This window comes from Talpa europaea, assembly GCF_964194135.1.
Source record: "Talpa europaea genome assembly, chromosome: 4".
Classification (NCBI taxonomy): domain Eukaryota; kingdom Metazoa; phylum Chordata; class Mammalia; order Eulipotyphla; family Talpidae; genus Talpa; species Talpa europaea.
Window position 1 is genome coordinate 67,142,341 of NC_140070.1, and position 22,353 is coordinate 67,164,693.

Sequence of the window (22,353 nt, forward strand, 5' to 3'; positions counted from 1 at the left end):
GTAATGCACAACTCTCAAATCATTACACTTCATTACTAAGGTTTTCTACACTGGGGTAGAACTGGGGTGTAGGCCAGAGGTGCGAGGATGTTGGGGGAGCAGAGTGAGAGAATTCACCAAAAAGAGTGGAGAGCAGAACAGGCAGATTTACTGAAATACACTGCTAACAGGAGCAGTAGGTAAGACAGAAGAGGTCTGTTATGCCATATGTGGGTTAGCTCCCTGGAGGGGGATTGAATTTAGGCCTCCAGAATGGGCCATCCGAATGCTAGCCCTGAGACTTAACCCCTAGGCCACCAGGGTAGCCCCCAAACTATATATTTAAATATGCACATAATCGCTTTTTCTAAATGTCAGTGTTTACCTATATAAATTAAACACAATACAGAACTATACACTTAAGAGCACATAGAATGTCTATCTTCTTTTTTCTTTTTTTTTTTTTTAAAGATTTATTTACTTATTTACACAGAACCTGGGTACAGGCCAGATGTGCGGGAGGGTGAGAGGATTCACCAGAGACAGAGCGGGGAACAGAACAGGCAGACTGACGAGATACACTGCTGAGGGGAGCTGCAGCCGCTACAGGAGAGGTCTGCTGTACCATGTGGGACCCTCGCCAACAGGCCAGAACGAACCAGTGCTGCAGAGGCTGCGGAAAGCTTCACAGCGCTGTGCTCAATTGCCTGCACCACCAGGGGAGGCCCTATCTTCTTTTTTTTTTTTTAAGATTTTTTTTTTTAAATACAAGAACTGGGGGACAGGCCATATGTGTGGGAGGGTGAGAGGATCCACCAGAGACAGAGCGGGGAACAGAACAGGCAGATCAACTGAAATACACTGCTGAGGGGAGCAACGAGTGAGACAGGTTTGCCAGGTCATGTGGGTATCTCCAAGGATGGCCAGGATCCAGCCAGCACTGCAGAGGCTGCAGACAGTTTTACAGTGTTGCACTCAACTGCCTGTGCCACTAGGGATGCCCTAGAATATCTATCTTCTAATTAACAACAGAAATTGATGCAGTTATTTAAAAAAAAAAAGATATTTATGTTGCTAAATACCTAGGAATAAATTGGAAAAAAATAACTTTCTTAAACTATTAATATTTTTTATAATGCACTTTTTCTATTTACTTTGGAAATTACAGATGAAATTTTAGAAAATTTCTAAAAACATATTTATCATCATCATTAGGTTCATAGAAGGCATCAGACCACAGTACAAACTATGACATTTTTATTATTATTAAAATTTTGGTGATAGAAAAAGAAACAATATGTATTTTTTTTAAAGATTTATTTATTTATTTATACAAGCACTGGGTACAGTCAGAAGCTCGGGAGGGTGAGAGAATTCACCAGAGCCAGAACGGGGAGCAGAGCAGTCAGACTGACGAAATACACTGCTGAGGGGAGCAGCTGGAGGCAGGAGAGTTCTTCCGGCCCACGTGGGACTCTCTTCCTGCAGCCGGGCATCAAACCGGTGCTGTGGAGGCTGTAGGCTGCTTCGCAACCCAGCACTCAACCCCTGTGCCACCGGGGAGGCATGAAACAATATTTTTAAGTATTATTTAACTTAATCAGTATGTAGTGTGAAGAGGTTATTTTTTTAACATTTACAACTTGAGAGGACTCGGAAGAGAAAAATATAGTAAGTGATAATTGGCTAAACTTAAGAATAGTGAGAACAACCCTGATTTCCAAGGCATGTCTCTGCTCATGTTTAATTATTTTTACCTTTCTTCATCAATACGAAGAAGTCATGGCCAATTTTGAATTTGGGGAGTAAGAATTTTTTAGTTCTCAAACAAACTAAATTTTAGTATTTTTGTTTCTAAATTTCTATTTATATCCTACAAAATTACTTGATTTTTACAAGATATACCCTTTATCTGACATTTCCTTTACAGTAGATTCTTATTTTGAATAATCATTATCTTACACTTTTACTAGTAAAAATTTGTATTTTTCTTCCTGCCAACCCCGAAATATTTGCCTGATTTATATTTGTGTTCTACTGCTGATTATTATTTTTATTAAGCTTACCATTGATTCTACTTTCCCTCCCTTATCTCTCTCTCTTTTTCTCCCCCTTCCTAGCCATACAACTACTTTTAAGGTTCTTTTGAAATTTGGTAAGAGTATGACTGTTTTTTAAGAGAACACTTGTTTTTTTATAGTAACCTCCTTATAATCCATCCTCTATACAGTGGCCCTGAAAATGAAAACAAAAATTAATCTTCAGTTTTATTTTGAACTGTAAAGAATTTAAAATATCATCAGATATCTCCTTATACCAAGGACAAACACAGTAAAATTTAAAATCTGTTAGGTACACTGAAATTAACAGAATACTTGGGTAAATCACCACTGCAAAATCTTGAAAGATAGATATACCCAGAGAATCACATTCAAAATATGATTAACTGCATCTAATTCAGTAAAATGGTAAAATTAATAAGTGTCTGGATCCTGAGTCTTAACAAACTTGAAAATGAAGAATTATTGGCGTTCACATGGATTTTGGGTGATCCCCACACATTTGTATGCTTTATTTCCAGAAAACCACAAGTTCTAATAGTGAAGTATTGTAAAAAATATACTTTTTTAAAGACTTATTTATTTATTTATTTATTTGTTTGTTTGTTTATTTATACAAGCACTGGGTACAGTCAGAAGCCCGTGCAGGAGGGTGAGAGAATGCACAAGAGCCAAAGCCAGGAGCAGAGCAGGCAGAAGGACTAAGGTACACTGCTGAGGGGAGCAGCGGGCGGCAGGAGAGGTCTGCGCACCATGTGGGACCCTCCTCTGGTGGCCAGGGAGCAGCTGGGGATCGAACCAGCGTCGCAGAGGCTGCGGGCAGCTTCGCAACCCAGCGCTCAACTGCTGCGCCACCGGGGAGGCCCGTAAAAAAAATAATAATTTTATTCTTCTAGCAGGTACAGGAAAACTATTATGAAATATTCCTGTAGAAATCTCACTAACAAAGGTATATTTTGTAGAGGAAATCCTATTAGGTTTTTATGCTACCTGGGAAAGGACATTTCTACTATGGCAGCTTCCTAGAACATTTATTTTATCATGCAAAAGCAAAGGAGAACAGGAGAACATAGTTAAGAAACATATATCGTTGTCACAGTTTAGAAACAGAATTAAGAAAATACAGTCTCCAGGTGACAGATTTAATTGTATAACATTATAGAGTTCTTCCATTCTTCTTCACAGACTACCACCACATCAACAGTGCTTAAGTACAATTATAATAGGCTGTAACTGAAATTAATGCTCGCCATATTTCATATACATGCATAATATGTACATAGAACATATATGTGCCTATATGTGTGTATACACTAATATCACATTGCCTATCTACTCAAACCATTCTAACAACATCCCATCCTTTGAGTGAGCAAGCTCTACTCACATGCCCAATATTACACTGATATATCAGTCTACTATCCCTATATTGGCTTGTGCACTGTTCCTTGTGTATATTCAGTATATTCCCACTTAAAGATCTTTCTACTAGCTGTTCATTTTTGTTAGAAAACTACCTTAAAACCTGCTGGATATTGGGCCTTCCCTGGTGGCGCAGCGGTTGAGCACTGGGCTCTGAAGCTGCAGGCAGCCTCTGCAGCGCAGGTTCCATCCCTGGCCACTGGTGAGAGTCCCACAAGGTGCGCACACCCCCCTGGCGCGCAGACCCACCTGGCGCTCAGACCTTTCCTGCCACCTGCTGCTCCCCTCAGCAGTGTATTTCTTAGTCAGTCTGCCGGTTCTGTTCCCTGCTCTGACTCTGGTGAATTATTTCACCATCCCGTGCTTCTGACTGTACGCAGTGCTTGTATAAATAAATCTTAAAAAAAAAAAAAGCTATTAAAAAACCAAAAAACAAAAAACCTGCTGTATATCACTGTATAAGAGACATACATTTTGTTCATTATGTATAAAATTGCCCTTAAAATATCCCCTACAACTATACACACACATATACACACATACATCTATAAGCATATGTGTATATCTGAATATCTCTCTCCCAATAGCATGTTTGACTTGTGAAAATTGTTGTTTGTTTGTAATGCAATTTCTCACAGAAATGTTAGCACTACCATACATGGTAAATAATCACTCCTGAGTCTTTTTTTGTTTTCCATTGACTTTATTTATTAAGTACTTTGAAACTCAGGACATCAATTTATTTGACATTTTGTTCATAATCTTTAAATTTGAGATGATGTGTTCACTAAGATATAATTTGTGGTATAGAATTTTGTTCAGAGTTAAAAGTAAAACCATCAGAATAAAGCATGAGCAATTAAAGAATAGTTGTGATTCCACATTTTCTGTTGAAGGAAGACAGAATATTCTAGCTAAAAGTATTCACTTGTTATCAACATTTATACACAGAGTTCCATTTGCCATGTGATTTAAATCTTACTGATAACAGGATTCTGCTAATAATTCACATCTTATCCTGGGTAATTCTAATCTAAAAGTATAGTATGATGATTATGTATCTGTATTGTCTAACAAAATTTTTTATCAGTTTAAATTCTAGCATATATACTATAAACCATTAAGTTGATTAATAAGATTACTGTTTTCCACTTAACTACAACAAATTGTATCTCACTGCAGACATAATTTCAACTGCCAGTTCATACAATGGATTTCCTTCTGACTTGCATCGCTTAGCATGATCCCTCCACCAATGATGCTGTAAATTGTATGAGTTTATTTATTTGATTGTTGAGTAGCACCCCATTGCATATATATACCACATCTTCTTGATCCACTCATTTATTCTGGGGCTTTAGGTTGTTTCCATAGTAGAGGTACAATAAATAGTTCTGCAATAATCATGCGAGTGAAAGTTCATCTTGATCCATTCATCTATTTTTGGTCATTTATTTTGTCTCCGTATCTCGGCTATTGTCAATTGTGCTGCAATGAAAATGGGAGTGCAAGTTCCCTTATAAATTAATGTTTTTGTGTTCTTCAAGTAGATACCTAGCAGTGGAATCGCTGTATCCTTTGGCAGGTCCATTTGTAATCTTCTGGAAAACTTTCATATCCCTTTCCATGGTGCTGGACAAGTCTACATTCTCACCAATAGTGTGGAAGAGTTCCTTTTTGATAAATGATTAATATGAAATCTTTAAGATAATACATATTCTTTCACAGTTTATAAACTTTATTTGAATGCATATCATTAAACAACCTGAACTATAACTTACAATGACTAAAGAATCAGAATATTTGGGCTTTGGTTCTAATCACATATTAATGAACTACCTGCCTTTGCAAAATTATTCTATTCATTGTAGGAGTTTAGCTCTTCATCATTCCTTTACAGTCATAAAATTAAATGGTTAGGCCAAATGATGCTTAGCTGCCTTTTAAGCATCATTGCAAATATTGAAGCTATTTTATCCCAAGAGCTGGACAAAAAAAAAAATAGTCTGCTAAGAAATCCAGTAGATGAATATAAAAGTATAATCTACAAAAATAATTTAGCATATGTACACTGAAAATATGTATTAACATCTGATATATATTCAGAAAACTATGTTAAATCATATTTATTTTCTTAAAATTATTTGGACATTTTAATTGCCTTTCCTTAATCCTTTTCTATTAGAAAAAAAGAACTTTTGAAAACAATTATTTTCACTGTGTCACCTGAAAATGACTTGGAAATTTTATGAAAACTACTCAAGAATCAATCTTCCATGAAAAATGAAAGGCTTGTATTTAAATTTTATGAAATTATTTCTGCCTGTCAGCACTCAAATATACATCTGGCCACTTGTACCAGAAAAATTTGGATTCTTGCAAAAGTAATTACTTTGACTTTCATTTTTGCTATTATAAAATGCAGATGCCATTTTAAATATGTAACTCAGATATGTGAGTTTTTTAAGGAAATACCAAGATTGTCCTAGCAATTGTGTAAAGTTAACCTTATGCAGTATTTAGGAAGTTTTAAAAATGCTTATACAAGGTTGTCCAAAGGTAGAATACTTAGGAACTGGTATTTACCTTATTTTTTTCCATTTCAATTACTTATCACAAAAATTCTGACAGTTTATATCTCAAAAGAGTATTTCAAATGTAGGTCCTTCTTTGATATGTTCCTTTTCTTTGACGTAATTTAGAAACATATTTTCTCTTAGATGCATAATTAAAATAACTATTATTCTGCTCTTGTTTAATAAGCCTCTTTACTGATATGTGTATAAATTGTATAAGAACAGGGAAAGTTCTTCTCTTTTATCTTCAGAATTTAGGAGAACATATGTTTCATAAATAGAAAAACTCAGTAGATAATCTGCACATAGCTATCAAATATATTTGTTGAATATATAAAAGAGAACTGAATAAAAATAATTCTTGTTTTGATTCTTAAATTTTTAAAATCTGTGACATATTTCTTACAGTATGAAATTGATATTTCTGATCATGAATTTACCACCTAATAATCTACTAATTCATTTAATCAATCTTTGGATTAGCGACATTGAACTTGTTCTGGTGTTTCAATTGTCGTGTGACATTGTTAAATATAATTATTGTAGGCTTTTTTAAAAAATGCTTCTTTTTTTGCTGATTTAAAATTGGTGTATGGCAATATGTATATTTAAAATTAGTTTATGGAAGAAGGCTCCTGGAGGAGCCAGAGGTGAGCTGGGAAGTTTGCCCATGCCAGGCCCCTTCTGGCCTGCAGTTCCAGCCCAGAGGGGGAGCGGGCACCCAAGACCGGGGCAGACTGGGCACGCAGAGGAGAGCAAACCATCATCACCTTTTTAGAACAGGGACCTTTCTTCAGTTAAGCCTGATTGAAATCGGCAGATGGCTCCCGGAGGAGCCAGAGGTGATTTGGGAAGTTTGCCCAAAATGCCGGCCAGTACCAGCAACACAGATTCCCAATGCATACGGCAAATTAGAAAACAGGCAGTAGGGAGTAGAAAAACCAAAAGCAAACCAGCAACTCCTCAGGAAAAAAGCACACCACAAAAAGAAAACCACCCCCGAGATTGCAACGGCAGTAACTTGGAAGAACTTCTGAGCCTTAAAGAAAGAGAATTTAAAATTGCTGTGATTAAAAAACTGACAGAAGTCATAAAAGAAAACAATGATAAGGGAAAATTATCAATGATCAGAAGAATGAAATTGAGTCCCTAAAGAAGGAAGTAAAAGAAATGCAGGAGATCAAAGAATTAATGGAGGCACTTAATCAATCTGGGAAAAGCAATGAAAGCAGAATAGATGAAATGGAAGAATGAATAAGTACTCTTGAAGACACAGACATAAAAGAACCAAAACAGAAAAGGAAAGAGAAGTACGAAAGAAAAAGACCAAAGAAAGACTTTGGGAACTATCTGACTCCATGAGGAAAGGAAATATAAGAGTTATAGGAATCCCGGAAGGAGAGGAGAAAGACATAGGAACAGAGGAAATATTCAAGGAGATAATTGAAGAGAACTTCCCAAACGTGAAGAAGGAGCTGAAAATTGATATACAAGAAGCAAGAAGAACACCAAACTTCCATGACGAAAAGAAAAATACAGCAAGACGCATAATAGTAAAGCTACCAAGAATCCAGGACAAGGAAAAAATAATGAAGCTGACAAGAGGGAAGAAACAGATAACATTCAAAGGAAAACCAATCAGACTGACATCAGACTTCTCTGAAGAAAGACTACGGGCAAGGAGAAAGTGGAGGGACATAGTCAACAGACTCCAAGAAAACAGATGCCAACCAAGAATACTCTATCCCGCAAAGCTCTTTCCTCTGTGAAAAAAGAATAAGGACCTTCCCAGACAAACATATGACTAAACCCTCACTCCAAAAAATACTACAAGGAGTCCTAAAGCCAGAACCTCAGAGGGATGAATAACAATGAAAGAAAGTAAAAAAAAAAAGTTATTAAAATAATAAATAAATAAAATCAAAGGAAAGATAAACACAATGGCAAATACAGAGGCTAACATATCAATATTAACTCTAAATGTAAATAGACTAAACTTTTCAATAAAAAGTCACAGAGTCGCAGGCTGGATTAGGAAACAAAACCCAACATTTTGCTTTCTCCAGGAAACACATTTAACTAGAAAAGATAAAAATAGGGCCTCCCTGGTGGCACAACAGTTGAGCACTGGGTTGCAAAGCTGCCTGTAGCCTCTGCAGCGCTGGTTCGATTCCCAGCTGCTCCCCGGCCACCAGAGGATGGTCTCACATGGCGCGCAGTCCTCTCCTGCCGCCTGCTGCTCCCCTCAGCAGTGTACTTCGGTCCTTCTGCGTGCTCTGCTCCCTGCTCTATCTGGTGAATTCTCTCACCCTCCCATGCTTCTGACTGTACCCAGTGCTTGTATAAATAAATAAATAAATCTTAAAAAAAAAAAAAGATAAAAATAGACTCAAAGTTAAAGGATGGAAAACAATCCTACAAGCAAATGGACCAAAATAGAAAGCAGGAACAGCTATACTTATATCAGATAAAACAGATTTCAAACTCAAAAAGATAAAAAGAGACCCCAACATTCACTACAATATGATCAAGTGGATAATACTTCAAGAAGAAATAACACTCATTAACATATATTCACCAAATGAAGGAGCACCAAAATATATCAGACAACTATTGTCATACCTGAAAACAGACATCAGAGAAAACACATACGTAGAGGGAGACTTCAACACACCACTATCAACAATGGATAGATCAACGAGACAAAAAATAAGTAAAGACACTAAAGCTCTAAATAACGATCTAGAGCGCTTGGGCTTAACAGACATCTATAGAACACTAAACCCCAAAAAAATGGAATACACAATTTTTCTCAAGCACACATGCATCATTCTCCAGCATCGATAACATACTGGGACACAAGTCAAACATCAACAGATACACCAAGATTGAAATCATACCAATCATCTTTTCTGACCATGAAGGCATCAAACTAGAAATGAACCCTAAAAAGAAGGCAAGGAACTCTCCTGCCTCATGGAGATTGAAAACCCCACTACTGGAAGACCACTGGACTAATGAGGAGATCAAAGAAGATATTAAAAAGTTATTTGAATTGAATGAGAAGGAGGACACCAATTTCCTAAATGTATAGGATACAGCAAAAGCAGTAATAAGAGGAAAATATATAGCAATAGAGACTCACATCAACAAACAAGAAAGAACTCAAAGAAACAACCTAATCTCGAAGCTCAAAGATCTAGAAAAAGAACAACAAAAAAAACAAAACCAGTAGAAGAAAATATATAATAAAAACCAAAGCAGAAATAAATGAAATCAAAACCAAAAATACAATCCAAAAGATCCATGAAACCAATAGCTGGTTCTTCGAAAAAATAAATAAAATAGACACACCCCTAGCCAGACTCACAAGAAAAAAGGGAGAAAGCACAAATAAACAGTATCATAAATGAAAGAGGAGAAATCACAACAGACACAGCAGAAATCAAAAGAATAATCAGTAACTACTATGAACAGTTATATGGAAACAAGTTCAACAATCTAGAGGAGATGGACAAATTCCTCCAACTCTACAATCTCCCAAAGCTAGATAAAGAAGAAATAGAACACGTAAACAGACCAATTACAAGCAGCAAAATTGAAATGGTAATCAAAAACCTCCCCAAAAACAAAAGTCCAGGACCTGATGGATTTACAAATAAATTTTACCAAACACTCAGAGACGAATTAGTGCCATCCTTCACAAACTCTTCCAAAAAATTGAGAAGGAAGGGACAATGCCAAAAATGTTCTATGAAGCCAACATTACACAAATACCAAAACTGAATAAGGACAACACAAATAAGAAAAACTACAGGCCAATCTCCCTAATGAACACTGATGCAAAATCCTCAATAAAATTTTAGCTATCAGAATCCAACAATGTATCCATAAGATAATTCACCACGACCAAGCAGGATTCATTCCAGGGACACAAGGATGGTTCAACATCCGAAAATCAAACAACGTTATCCAACACATCAACAAAAAGAAATATAAAAACCATATGATAATATCAATAGATGCTGAGAAAGCTTTTGACAAAGTGCAACACCCATTCATGATAAAAGTCCTTGATTCTTGGGATACAAGGAACATACCTCAACATCATAAAGGCCATATATGACAAGCCAACAGCCAGTATCATTCACAATGGTGAAAAGGTGAAAGCATTTCCATTAAGATCTGGAACAAGACAAGGATGTCCACTCTCACCACTGCTTTTCAATATAATACTGGAAGTCCTAGCCAGAGCAATAAGACAAGAGAAAGACATACAAGGGATCCAAATAGGAAAAGAAGAAGTCAAACTATCACTATTTGCAGATGATATGATAATATACATAGAGAACCCTAAAAACTCAACAGAAAAACTAATTCGACTCATCAATCACTTCAGTAAAGTGGCAAGATACAAAATCAACATGCAAAAGTCAGTAGCCTTTCTATACACAAACAATAAATCTGAAGAAGTAGAAATAAAAAAAATCCCTTTTATTATCAAAACAAAAAAAAAATCAAATACTTGGGAATAAATCTAACAAAAGAGGTAAAGGACCTATACAAATATAACTATAAAACACTGGTAAAAGAAATAGAAGAAGACACAAAGAAATGGATATACATCCCCTGCTCATGGATTGGAAGAATAAACATTATTAAAATGGCCATCCTACCGAAAGCAATATACAGATTCAATGCTATTCCAATAAAAAAATTTCAATGCCATTCTTCAAAGAAATAGAACAATTATTGATGAAATTCATATGGAATTACCAAAAACCCCAAATAGCCAAAGCTTTCCTGAAAAAATTAAAAAAAGAAGGGAATGGAGGCATCACATGCCCAGACTTCAAAATATACTATAAAGCCATAATCATCAAAACTGCATGGTATTGAAACAAGAACAGACACACAGACCGATGGAATCAAATGGAAAATTCAGAAATGAACCCACAGATATATGGTCAAGTAATCTGCAGCAAAGGAGCAAAGAATATGCATTGGAGCAAAGAAAGTTTGTTCAATAAATGCTGCTGGGAAAACTGGGTCACTACATGCAAAAGAATGAAGCTTAACTACTACCTCACATAATACACAAAAACCAATTCAAAATGGATTAAAAAACTAGACACAAGACCTGAAACCATAAAATACATTGAAGGAAATATAGGCAAAACACTACATGATAAGCACATCAAAGACATATTTACAGACACATCACCCAAATCAGTGATCTTGAAGGCAAAGATAAACAGCTTGGACTACATCAAATTAAAGAGTTTCTGCACAGCAAAAGAGACAATAACAAAAACAAAGAGAAACCCCACTGACTGGGAGAACATTTTTGCACACAACACTAATGATAAAGGACTGATCACAAAAATCTACAAAGAGCTGATGAGACTCAACAAAAACAAAGAAAATGATCCAGTCAAAAAATGGGCAGAAGAGCTAAAAAGAAACTTCTCTGAAGAGGAAATGCAAATGGCCAACAAGCATATGAAAAAATGTTCAACATCACTTGTAATCAGGGAAATGCAAATCAAAACTACCATGAGATACCATCTTACACCATTGAAAATGGCACATATTAAAAAAAATAAATAAATAAATAAACTAGCAACAACAAATGTTGGCGAGGTTGTGGAGAAAAAGGAACTCTCCTGCACTGTTGGTGGGAGTGCAAACTGGTCCAACCACTATGGAGAGCTGTGTGGAGAGTTCTTGACCTATTAAACATAGAGCTTCGATATGATCCAGCAATTCCACTCCTAGGTATTTACCCAAAGGACACAGAAACATCAATTCCAAAGAGCACCTGCACCCTTATGTTTATAGCAGCACTATTTACAATAGCTAAGCTTTGGAAACAACCCAAATGTGCAAAAATAGATGACTGGATCAAGAAGATGTGGTACATATACACCATGGAATATTATTCAACATTCAAAAAAGATAAACACATGCAATTTGCAGCAACATGGATGGCACTGGAAGGGATCATGCTCAGTGAAATAAGCCAGAAAGAAAAAGAAAAATACTGGATGGTCTCACTCATAGCAGGAATCTAGAAAACTTAAATAAGGGACCAGGAGAAAGATTAACTATAAGAAAGTAAAAATCAAAATCAACATAAAACTGTGAACCATAGACACTCTATGGGGGGTGGAGGGGAGGGGAGGAATTGGGACCCAAATAAGGGGGTCACAATTTTATGGGGAATATAAAAATAAAATTTATAATAAATAAATAAAAATTAGTTTATGGCATCTTCAAAAGTATATTACCAACTGTACCAAAGCACACATGACCCTCTAGAATAGTCCTTTTCACCCCCTACACCCTTTATTCAACATCTCCCACCATACCCAGCTACACACTCAATTCTGCATCTGAAATTCTAGGATTCATTTTCGTTTAGTTTTGTCTTTTCCTTTGCTTTATTTCTTTATATTCCACAAATGAGTGAAATCATTTGGTATTCATTATTCTCCTTTGATATAATTCCCTCCAGTTATAGTCATGTTTAGGCAAATGCTAAAATGGCAAGACTGTATCTATCTACTTTGAACAGTTTTCTATTGTATATAAAGTCCACTTTTCTGGAAACAACACAAATGCCCAAAAATAGATGACTGGATAAAGAAGATGTGGTATACATACACAATGGAATATTATTCAGTAATCAAAAAAGATAAATTCATGTCATTTGCAGCAACGTGGATGGAGCTAGAAGGAACTATGCTCAGAGAAATAAGCCAGAAGGAAAAATTACAATATCGGATGGTTTCACTTATAACAGGTATATAGGGGAACCAAATCAATGTAAAAATAATAATAATAGCAGTACAAAACACAACAAAGGAAAAATAATTATAAATCAGAGACGTAAAAAAGTGGAGGAGGAGAGAGAGGGGTGAGAGGGAGGGAGGGAGCAGCACAGGGGACTGTGGTGATGGTTTACGGGTGCCTTGGGGAAGGAAATTCTAAGGGGACTCAATCTGAGGGGGTGGGGGGAAACAAATATTGTCTATAAAATGTGAAAAATGATAAATGTTAAAAGAAAATAAAAAAAGACCACTTTTCTGAATCCATTCATCAGTTGTGGGAAACTTAGATTGTTTCTAAGCTCACTTATACATAGAGCTACAACAAGCATAGGAATGCATATATCTCTTCAAATTAATGTTTTTGCATTCTTTGTTTTTTTTTACTTTTATTTAATTTTAAAGATTTATTTATTTATGCATGCAACAACTGGGGTGTAGGGGTTGAGAGGATTCACCAGAGGGAGTAGAGAGCAGAACAGGCAGATCTACTGAAATACACTGCTGAGGGGAACATTGGGTGAGACAGGAGAGGTCTGCTGTGCCATGTGCATCAGCTCCCTGTTGGCTGGATATCTAGCATGTTCTACAGTGGTTGGTGACAGCTTGATAGCACTGTATTTAACCCCCACTCCACCACGGAGGCCCTATTTTTGCATTTGTTGGATATGACTTAGGAGTAGAATTACTGGAACATCTGGGTGAACTGTTATTAAAATTTTGAAAATTCTGCATATTATTTTGCATAAGGATCAGATTAATCTACATTCCCACTAAGAGTGTATTAGAATGTTTTTGTTTTTTTTTTCTCTGCACCCTTGAAAACACCTGTTGTTTCATTTCTGTAGTAAGGTAGGACCTTAGGGACAGTCCTGAGAGTACACAGGAGGGAGAGGTGGTGTCTTTGGGATTACTAAAATAGCAGGCAGTAGTATGAAGTGCATTGTCTAGCTGTCAGTGATTTTTATAAACACCTAATTGACTGAACCCTCACCTCTCTTTGGTGGGCGAGGAATCCAGGTAATCCTCATGAGTCTAGGCAGGGATGGTTGGGGGTTCTGTCAGGTGCTCAGTTACCTGCCAGCAGCTCCAGATAACTCTGATAAATGTCTGCCCTGTCACCAATTTTCCTTATATATAGTAAGTTTGTGCTGGCAACTTAAGGGAAGGTGTTTTTTGTTTGTTTGTTTGGTTGGTTGGTTGGGTTTTAATAAGTATAGGTGGAGATGAGGCTTGGGTGCCAGAGCAAACTTCCCTGTTTTACCTAGGTTTGTGGGAAGGGGTCTCTGCCTGCCTCTCCTGGCACTGAAAATACACAGGGACTCAAAGTCTCACTTGTCTCCAGATTCAGAAAGGAGTGTGGGTACAGATCTAAAGTAGATCTGCTGTTGTAAAGTAAATCTAGATTTCTCTATTCCACAATATTGTAACTTTCATTTCTTTATCTACTTATATTGCAACTTCAGATACTAAAATTAACTCAGAATCAAGTGGAGGAGAACCTAAACAATGGTAAGGACTTATAATATGATTTACATTGATTTATTGCTTAAAATTCAACATTTAAACATAGTTTATAGAATGTTTACTTATATGTTATTTGATCATAATGAAAACTAAGTAGTTATATTATATTTTGTTGTGTGTTAGTTTAAGGAATTGAGGTTTCTAGAGCTCCAGGGAATTTATTAAGATTACTATTCTGAGTTCAATGTTTAAAGATTATATAAGAATAATAGGCTACAGATATTACTAATATAGACTCCCAATTATTCATGTTTAAGGTGAAAAAGAAAAGTAAGCTAAAGCTTTTTAACATTCAGCTTATCATGAATCTCCCAGTACACACTCCTATTAGTTTAATGATTCTTAAAAAAGGACATAAAAATAAGAAACACAAAGTATATGCAGTGCAGTTACCTAGGGAAGAGTTATATGGCATGTGGGCATGGATGATTTATCATGCTTATCATTTATAAAAGAGCTTGCAGAGAATTTGAGAAATTCTGTACAAATTTTATTAGGATAATTTGCAAACATTATTTGTCTTGATCTTATGTCTGCATTTCTACTCATGTCATCCAAGTTATGATTTGATATTAAACATAATGCGATATATATTTAATCTTAGAAGAAACCAATGGATTTATATTTAAAATTAGTATTCAATATAGCCCACTTTTATTTTAATATATACTAGACTATTAATTTTGAATGATGTAGTTTAAAGAGAACTGAAATTATATTTGTTTTTTTTCCCTATACTGATGCTATTTGTTCCTGTTCCATTATATAATTCAAGTGGAACTTGAATAGCTGTAAGCCTGCATATTTTTATCTTTAAATGTGACAATATCTACTCCGACTATTTCACTGGACAAAAATAAAATCAAATGAAAAATGATAACATCAATGGAAGCAACACAATATAGTGAAAAACACTACAGACTACAGAATCAAACCTAGGGATTAAACACTGATTTTGCCACTTTCCAGCTGTGAATATTTATCAGATGCCTCAGCCTCTTTTTGCCTCTGATTTATATTCTTAAAATTGGTATGATAATATTTTTTTCATTTTTATGACTGTGAGGATCAAAGGAAATAACTATCCAATGTTTCTATCCAGCTTCAGAATATGTAATAATCATTCAAATGTTTGATGGTGATGATGATGATGATGATGATGATGATGATGATGTACTAGAAATTAGAATACAATTGTAAACAATTCACAATCATTTTGCTCAGGAGAAATCTTGGAAAAACACAAAATCTCAAAATAACAATGATGAAACTGTTAATAAAACTATGGTATTTCTTAAATTTAACTCATTAAATCTTCAAATAAATTAAGCTTCTTCAAATGATGTGAATGCTAGATAAAAAATACAACCATGTTAAGCACTTTTAGTTCATTTTAAGAATCCTCATTGATCCCAGACTGCAAATCCTTAGAAGAAAATGAAATGTAGTACAAAGTTTCAGTATCTGTCTCAATATCCAAATTCCAACAGGCAAACAGGTTCAGGTATTATTGAATGTTCCATTATATTAAAAAAGGAAGAACAGAAACCAAAACAACCTTTAGCACACACTATTCTGAAAAAGAAAAATAATGTGTAGATTGTTATATATAAAAGAAAAAAAAATGGCCACTGGACTCCCAACTTGAGATTTTAAAATATCTATAGAATACTCAATTTTGTACAAAAAAAAATCATAACAATCATAAAGCTATGTAGTTTTCCTGTGGCATATATATTTCACTACTCACAAAATGTTCCATTGGGCCCTTTCAAAATATCCTGTGATTTAGTCACAATAGATAGATCTCTCATTTCCTAGAACAACACTCTTTCCATAGTCTTAACAACTTTTCCCAATAGATAATGCAAGAACATAGCACCCCTCATTTATAAAAATAAATACATGAACTACTTTCTCTCTGTCTAAGGAATTATAAACATGATATTCTAGGCAAAAGACATTTTCTATTGTCTACAGACAGCAGGGTTGGGGCTATAAAACATTTATAGAATATAACTCAATTTTAGAATCTTTAAAGTGTAAATAAAAATAATTACTGCTCAAGATTGTTGCAAAATATTCACTAACATTTTAAAATATTTTCACATATAATCTAAAGATAATGAAGATTTTTACTTACTAGTTCTTTTCTGTCTTTCACAAAGCACCAAGAGATTTCAGTAGTACATTAAGAATGATTTCATAAACAAGATAAGAAATTTATATTTTTCCAATGACTACAAGAAGATGTTACCCAGTTTCTATTGCAAGTTGTATTTAAATCTTCTGATTCACATACAGTATTATAAACAAATGGTATATCAATAAAAGTTAAATTAAAATTAATATTTAAATCATATCACCTCCAGTATCATTATTAGGGTAGTAGTATAGTATTATCAAAATAAATAATTATGACTAAATTTTATATATTGTCTCTTGTGGTTGCTATTAATAATTCTATTCAATTTTACTCTGTAGAAAAATATCACTGTTATTATCTTGTTTTAAATATGGAGCAGCTAATAACATAATTTATGCAAGAACAAACTTCTGGTTAATAGCAAACTAAGGTTTGAAGTAAGGATTCTCCCTCCAGAATGTATGCTTTTTCTAATTATTTTATAGGTTTTTTTGGTCATTTATAGGTATAGGATTGTAACAGTGTTGTGATGATGTATTTTTTAAAGTGACTGTCATTTTATTAGTTGTCTAAACAGAATTATTTGCTTGCTTTAGCATCTGCCAGGCAGACACAAAGTGTAATAAGAAAATAAGAGACAATTATAAATCAGAGACATCCTACAGGGGAGGAGAAGGGAGAGGAATCAGAGGGTGGGGGGGAGGAGCACAGAGGAATGAGGTGATGGTGCACGGGTGCATTGGGGAAGGAAATTATATGGGGACTACACCTGAGGAGGTGGGGGGAAGCAAATATTGCTTAAAAATGAACAATGATGTAAAAATTAAAAATATAAAAAGAATATATAATAATAAGGGGGAGAAAAAGGGCCTCCCTAGTGGCTCAGGGGTTTGAGCGCAGTGCTGTGAAGCTGTCTGTGGCCTCTGCAGCTCTGGTTGGTTCCTTGATGGCCAGGGAGATTCCCACATGACACGGTAGACCTCTCATGTCTCGCCCACTGCTCCCCTCAGCACTATACTTCGGATCTTCTGCCTGTTCTGCTTCCTGCTCTGTCTCTGGTGAATTCTCTCACCCTCCTGTGTCTCTGGCCTATAAGTCAGAGCTTGTAAAAATAAATAAATCGTTAAAAAAAAAATCTTTGTGTCTTCTTCAATTTCTTTTAACAGTGTTTTATAATTTTCTTTGTATAGGTCTTTCACCTCTTCTGTTAGGTTTATTCCAAAGTATTTGATTTTTTTTGGTTTCAATTATAAAAGGGATGGCTTTCTTGATTTCTTCTTCCAATGGATTGTTTGTGTATAGGAAGGCTACTGATTTTTATGTGTTGATTTTGTATCCTGCTATTTTACTGAACTGGTTGATTATTTTGAGGAGTTTTCTGTGGAGTTTTTAGGGCTCTCTATGTATATTATCATATCATCTGCAAATAGTGATAGTTTTACTTCTTCTTTCCCTATCTGTATTCCTTGTATGTCTTTCTCTTGTCTTGTTGCTCTGGCTAGGCCCTCCAGTATTATATTGAAGAACAGTGGTGAGAGAGGGCATCCTTGCCTTGTTCCTGATCTTAAAGGAAAGCTATACACCTATGTTTATTGCAGCACTATTTACAATAGGTAAAACCTGGAATCAACCCAAATGCCCAAAAATAGATGACTGGGTCAAGAGATGTGGGATATATACACAATGGAATATTATTCAGCAATCAAAAAATGAATACATGCCATTCGCAGCAACATGAATATGGAGCTAAAAGGAATTATGTTCAGTGAAATAATCCAGAGTGAAAAAATAAAAATATTGGATGGTTTCACATATAAAAAGAATATAGAGAAACCAAAGAAGACATCACTGTAAAAAAAAATAATAATAACAGTACAATACACAACAAAGCAAAAACAGACAATTACAAACCAGAGACATACTGCAGGGGAGGAGGGAGAGGGGTGAGAGGGAGGGAGAGAAGAGCACAGAGGACTGAGGTGATGGTGCATGGATGTTTGGGGAAGGAAATTCTATGGGGACTCAATCTGAGGGGGTCGGGAGAAGCAAATATTGACTAAAAATGTAAAAAATGATAAATGTTAAAATAAAAAAATGAAAATTTTAAAAAAAGAAAAGAAATTAAATAGCACATACTTGAAACTCCTTCATTTCACTGTAGTGATTCATTGTTTCAATATACGTGCTTATAATTGGCCTGTTCAGGTTTTGGAGATTTCTCAGAACAATAAAATTGGACATATCATAGGATCCAGCACTCTACTCCTAGATATATACCTAAAGAACACAAACACACTAACTCAATGGGAAACTCACACTACCGTGTTCATTGTAGCATTGGTTACTATAGGCAAAATATGGGAAAAAATGTAAGTGCTGAAACACGGAGGAGTGGATCAAGAAGATATGGTATGTACATGCAATGGAATGCTACTTAGTGATCAAAAAAGATTAAACTCTTGCTATCACCAATGTTCTAGTGTCATTTTCACTATCCAGTCCCCAATCCCACTACCTTTCCTCCTCAACTCCATTCAAATTTGAGAATTTAAATTAAACACAGAAAAACAGGTACAGGAACTTCAAAAAGTTCAACAATGAAAAAAGAAAGATACTAGATATAGAGAATAAAATAGAAAAAATGAAGACAGCAATGGAAAGCACAGTAAATAGGTTTGCATTTTCAGAGAAAAAAACAAAAATGGAATATAAGAATGTATAAATGATTCGAGTGGAAGAGGATAGAGAAATAAAAATAGGAAAATTAAGACAGTCCATGGAGAAATAACAGTCTCTATTACAAGATGAAATATTAAGATAATGGGTATCCCAGATGACAAAAGGAGGGTAGAGAGTGGATTACCTTTTTAAGGAAATAATAGCTAAGAACTTTCTAAACCTAAGGAAAGAACTAACAGTAGAAGCTCAAGAAGCTGACAGAACACCCAAATGTTGAAATACACAACAACCAACACCAAGAATTGTCATTTTTCAATTATCAATATATATGTTAAAGGCCACTGGAAGAGAGAAAATAGACAAAATGATCAGGTTATCAACAGCTTTCTCAACAAAACCACTGTAAATTAAGAGAGAGTACACTGATATAGTCACAGCATTGGAAGTTAAAAACGAAGAGTCAAAAATACTATACTGTGGAAAATTATCTTTCAAATATAGTGGAGAAATTAAGGCTTTTCCAGAGGTGGGAGTGCGTGAGAGGATTCAGCAGAGACAGAGTGGGGAACAGAACAGGCAGATTGAACTAAGTACGCTGCTGTGGGGAGCAGCAGGCGAGACAGGAGAGGTCTGCTGTGCCATGTGGGTTGCTGCCTGGCTGGCGAGGGGTTGAATTCATGCTGCAGAGGCTGTAGACAGTTTCATAGGTTGTGTCTTTACCCGTTGTGCCAACTGGGATGCCCAATTTCCAGACAAAATTTAATGGAGTTCACACCAGAAAATTTGGATTACAAGATATACTGAAAATAGTACTACATGAAAAACAAAAGACTAAAAACCTGGAGTAAGGGGAAAAAACACAACATCAAAATCAGAAATATATACAAGAATAAAATGAAGCAACAATAAAACATTAAAAAGGAGGGGACAAAGACAATTTATATAGGCAAATAATTACATCAATATGAGCAAAAAAGACTGTTTTCAATAGCCTTTTCAAAAGCCAAATACATTTTATGAAAAAAATTTAATTTTTCATCAATGTAACCAGTTAAATTCCTGGTAATTAGTTGTATTTTACCATTACAAATTAATTTGATCAGTATTTCAATATTTGTATCTATTTTTCATATCTTTTGATATATTTTAAGACCTTGCTAATGGGACAAGGGGTTAAGTCTCAGCACTATGAAGCTATCACCAGCCACTGCAGAATGAGTTCTATCCCCGGCCAGGGTGCTAACCCACATGGCGTAGCAGATCTCTCCTGCCTCGCCTGTTGCTCCCATCAGCAGTGTATTTCAGGAGATCTGCCTGGTCTGCTCCCTACTGTTTCTAGTAAATCCTCTTACCCCACCCCCACACACACTTCTGGCTTATACCCCAGATCCCGTATGCATAAATAAATAAAATAAATACTTAAAAAAGAAATAATATTTTAAATGTTTGATATCACCATATTTTTATTGAGGTATTATTAATTTGCAATACTTAAATCTCAGGATTACATATTTCACGACACCTTCCAGGAAATATCCGTTCACATTCAACAACCAGCTGTTCAGTCCTTTCTACCCATTCCTTTCCACATTTTTCCATTCTGGTAACCTCCTTTCTGATGTCAGAATCTAAAGATTTGTTTATGTTTTTATTTTCCACTAGTAAAATCATACAGTATTTTGTCTTTCTTCTAATGGCTTATTTCAAGTTTCATTCATTTTGTCTCAATTTGCAATATTTCATCTTAATTTGTGGCCAAGTATTATTTTATTCTGCCTATAATAGCCCATCTTTACTCATTCCTCCATCATGAGCCCATGGGCAGTTTCCAAAGGTTAGCTATCATGAATTGTATTGTAATGAACCTAGCTGTGCATATGTATTTTTAAGTTAGTATTTTCAAATTCTAAGAGCATGCATAGAGAATCAGGATCACTGGATTATTTGTTATTTCAGTTTTCTATTTTATTGAAGGAAATTCCATATTAATTTACATAATGAGTGCATCAATTTGTATCCCATACAAAAGTAATTGATGGTAACTTTTACTTCACATCTTCAAAACAACTATTTTTTGACTTTTTTGTAATATCCATTCTAACCTGTATGAGTGAGGTAAAATCTCATTGTGGTTTTGAGTAGAATTTTCATAGTAATAAACAATGTAAAGCATCTCATCATGTGTCTGTTTGCTATCTGTATTTTTTCTTTGAATAAATCTCTATTTAGAGCTATTTAGATCTTTTGAATGACTTTTTTATTGTGATATGTGTTTTTTAATATGTATGAATGATTTTGTAGGTCTTTGTCAAACTATGATTTGGGAATAGTTTATTCCATTAAGTACAGTGTCATTTTTCTTTTGTATGATTTGAAATGATTTTCTCTATTAGGTACAGTAGCTTTTTGTTTTACTTATGTACTTACTATGATGGAGCATATTACTTTTCTGTAGCACATTTTGTTTATATTCTTTTTTGTTTCTTTTGCTGTTGGAGAGGAAGTCTGAAAGACAACTAAAACTGATGTCAAATAGATTTCTAACTATATTTTGTCTGTGTAGTTTATGTTTACAGGTCTAGATTAAAATATTTAATACAGGGCCTCCCAGGTGTTGCAGCAGTTGAGCGATGTGCTGCGAAGCTGCCCGCAGCCTCTGCAGCACCGGTTGGATACCTGGCTGCTCCTGGGACACCGGAGGAGGGTCTCACTGCCTCCTGCTGCTACCCTCAGCAGTGTACTTCGGTCCGTCTGCCTGCTCTGCTCCCCGCTCTGGCTCTGGTGAATTCTCTCACCCTCCCGTGCTTCTGACTATACCCAGTGCTTGTACAAACAAACAAACAAACAGATAAATAAATAAATATTTAAAAATAAATAAAATATTTAATACTTATTGAGTTGATTTTAGTGTATGATCTTCACAATGTGTAGTTTAATTCATTTACATGTGACTGTTGAGTTTCCCCGTTCCATTTGTTAAACAGACTTTCCTTTTCCATTACATTCTTTTTTTATTATTACTATTTTTATTTTTTACATCATTGTTTATTTTTAATATTTGCTTGCCCCCACCCTCTCAGGTGTAGTCCCCAAAGAGTTTCCTTCACTAATGCACCCGTGCACCATTACCTCAG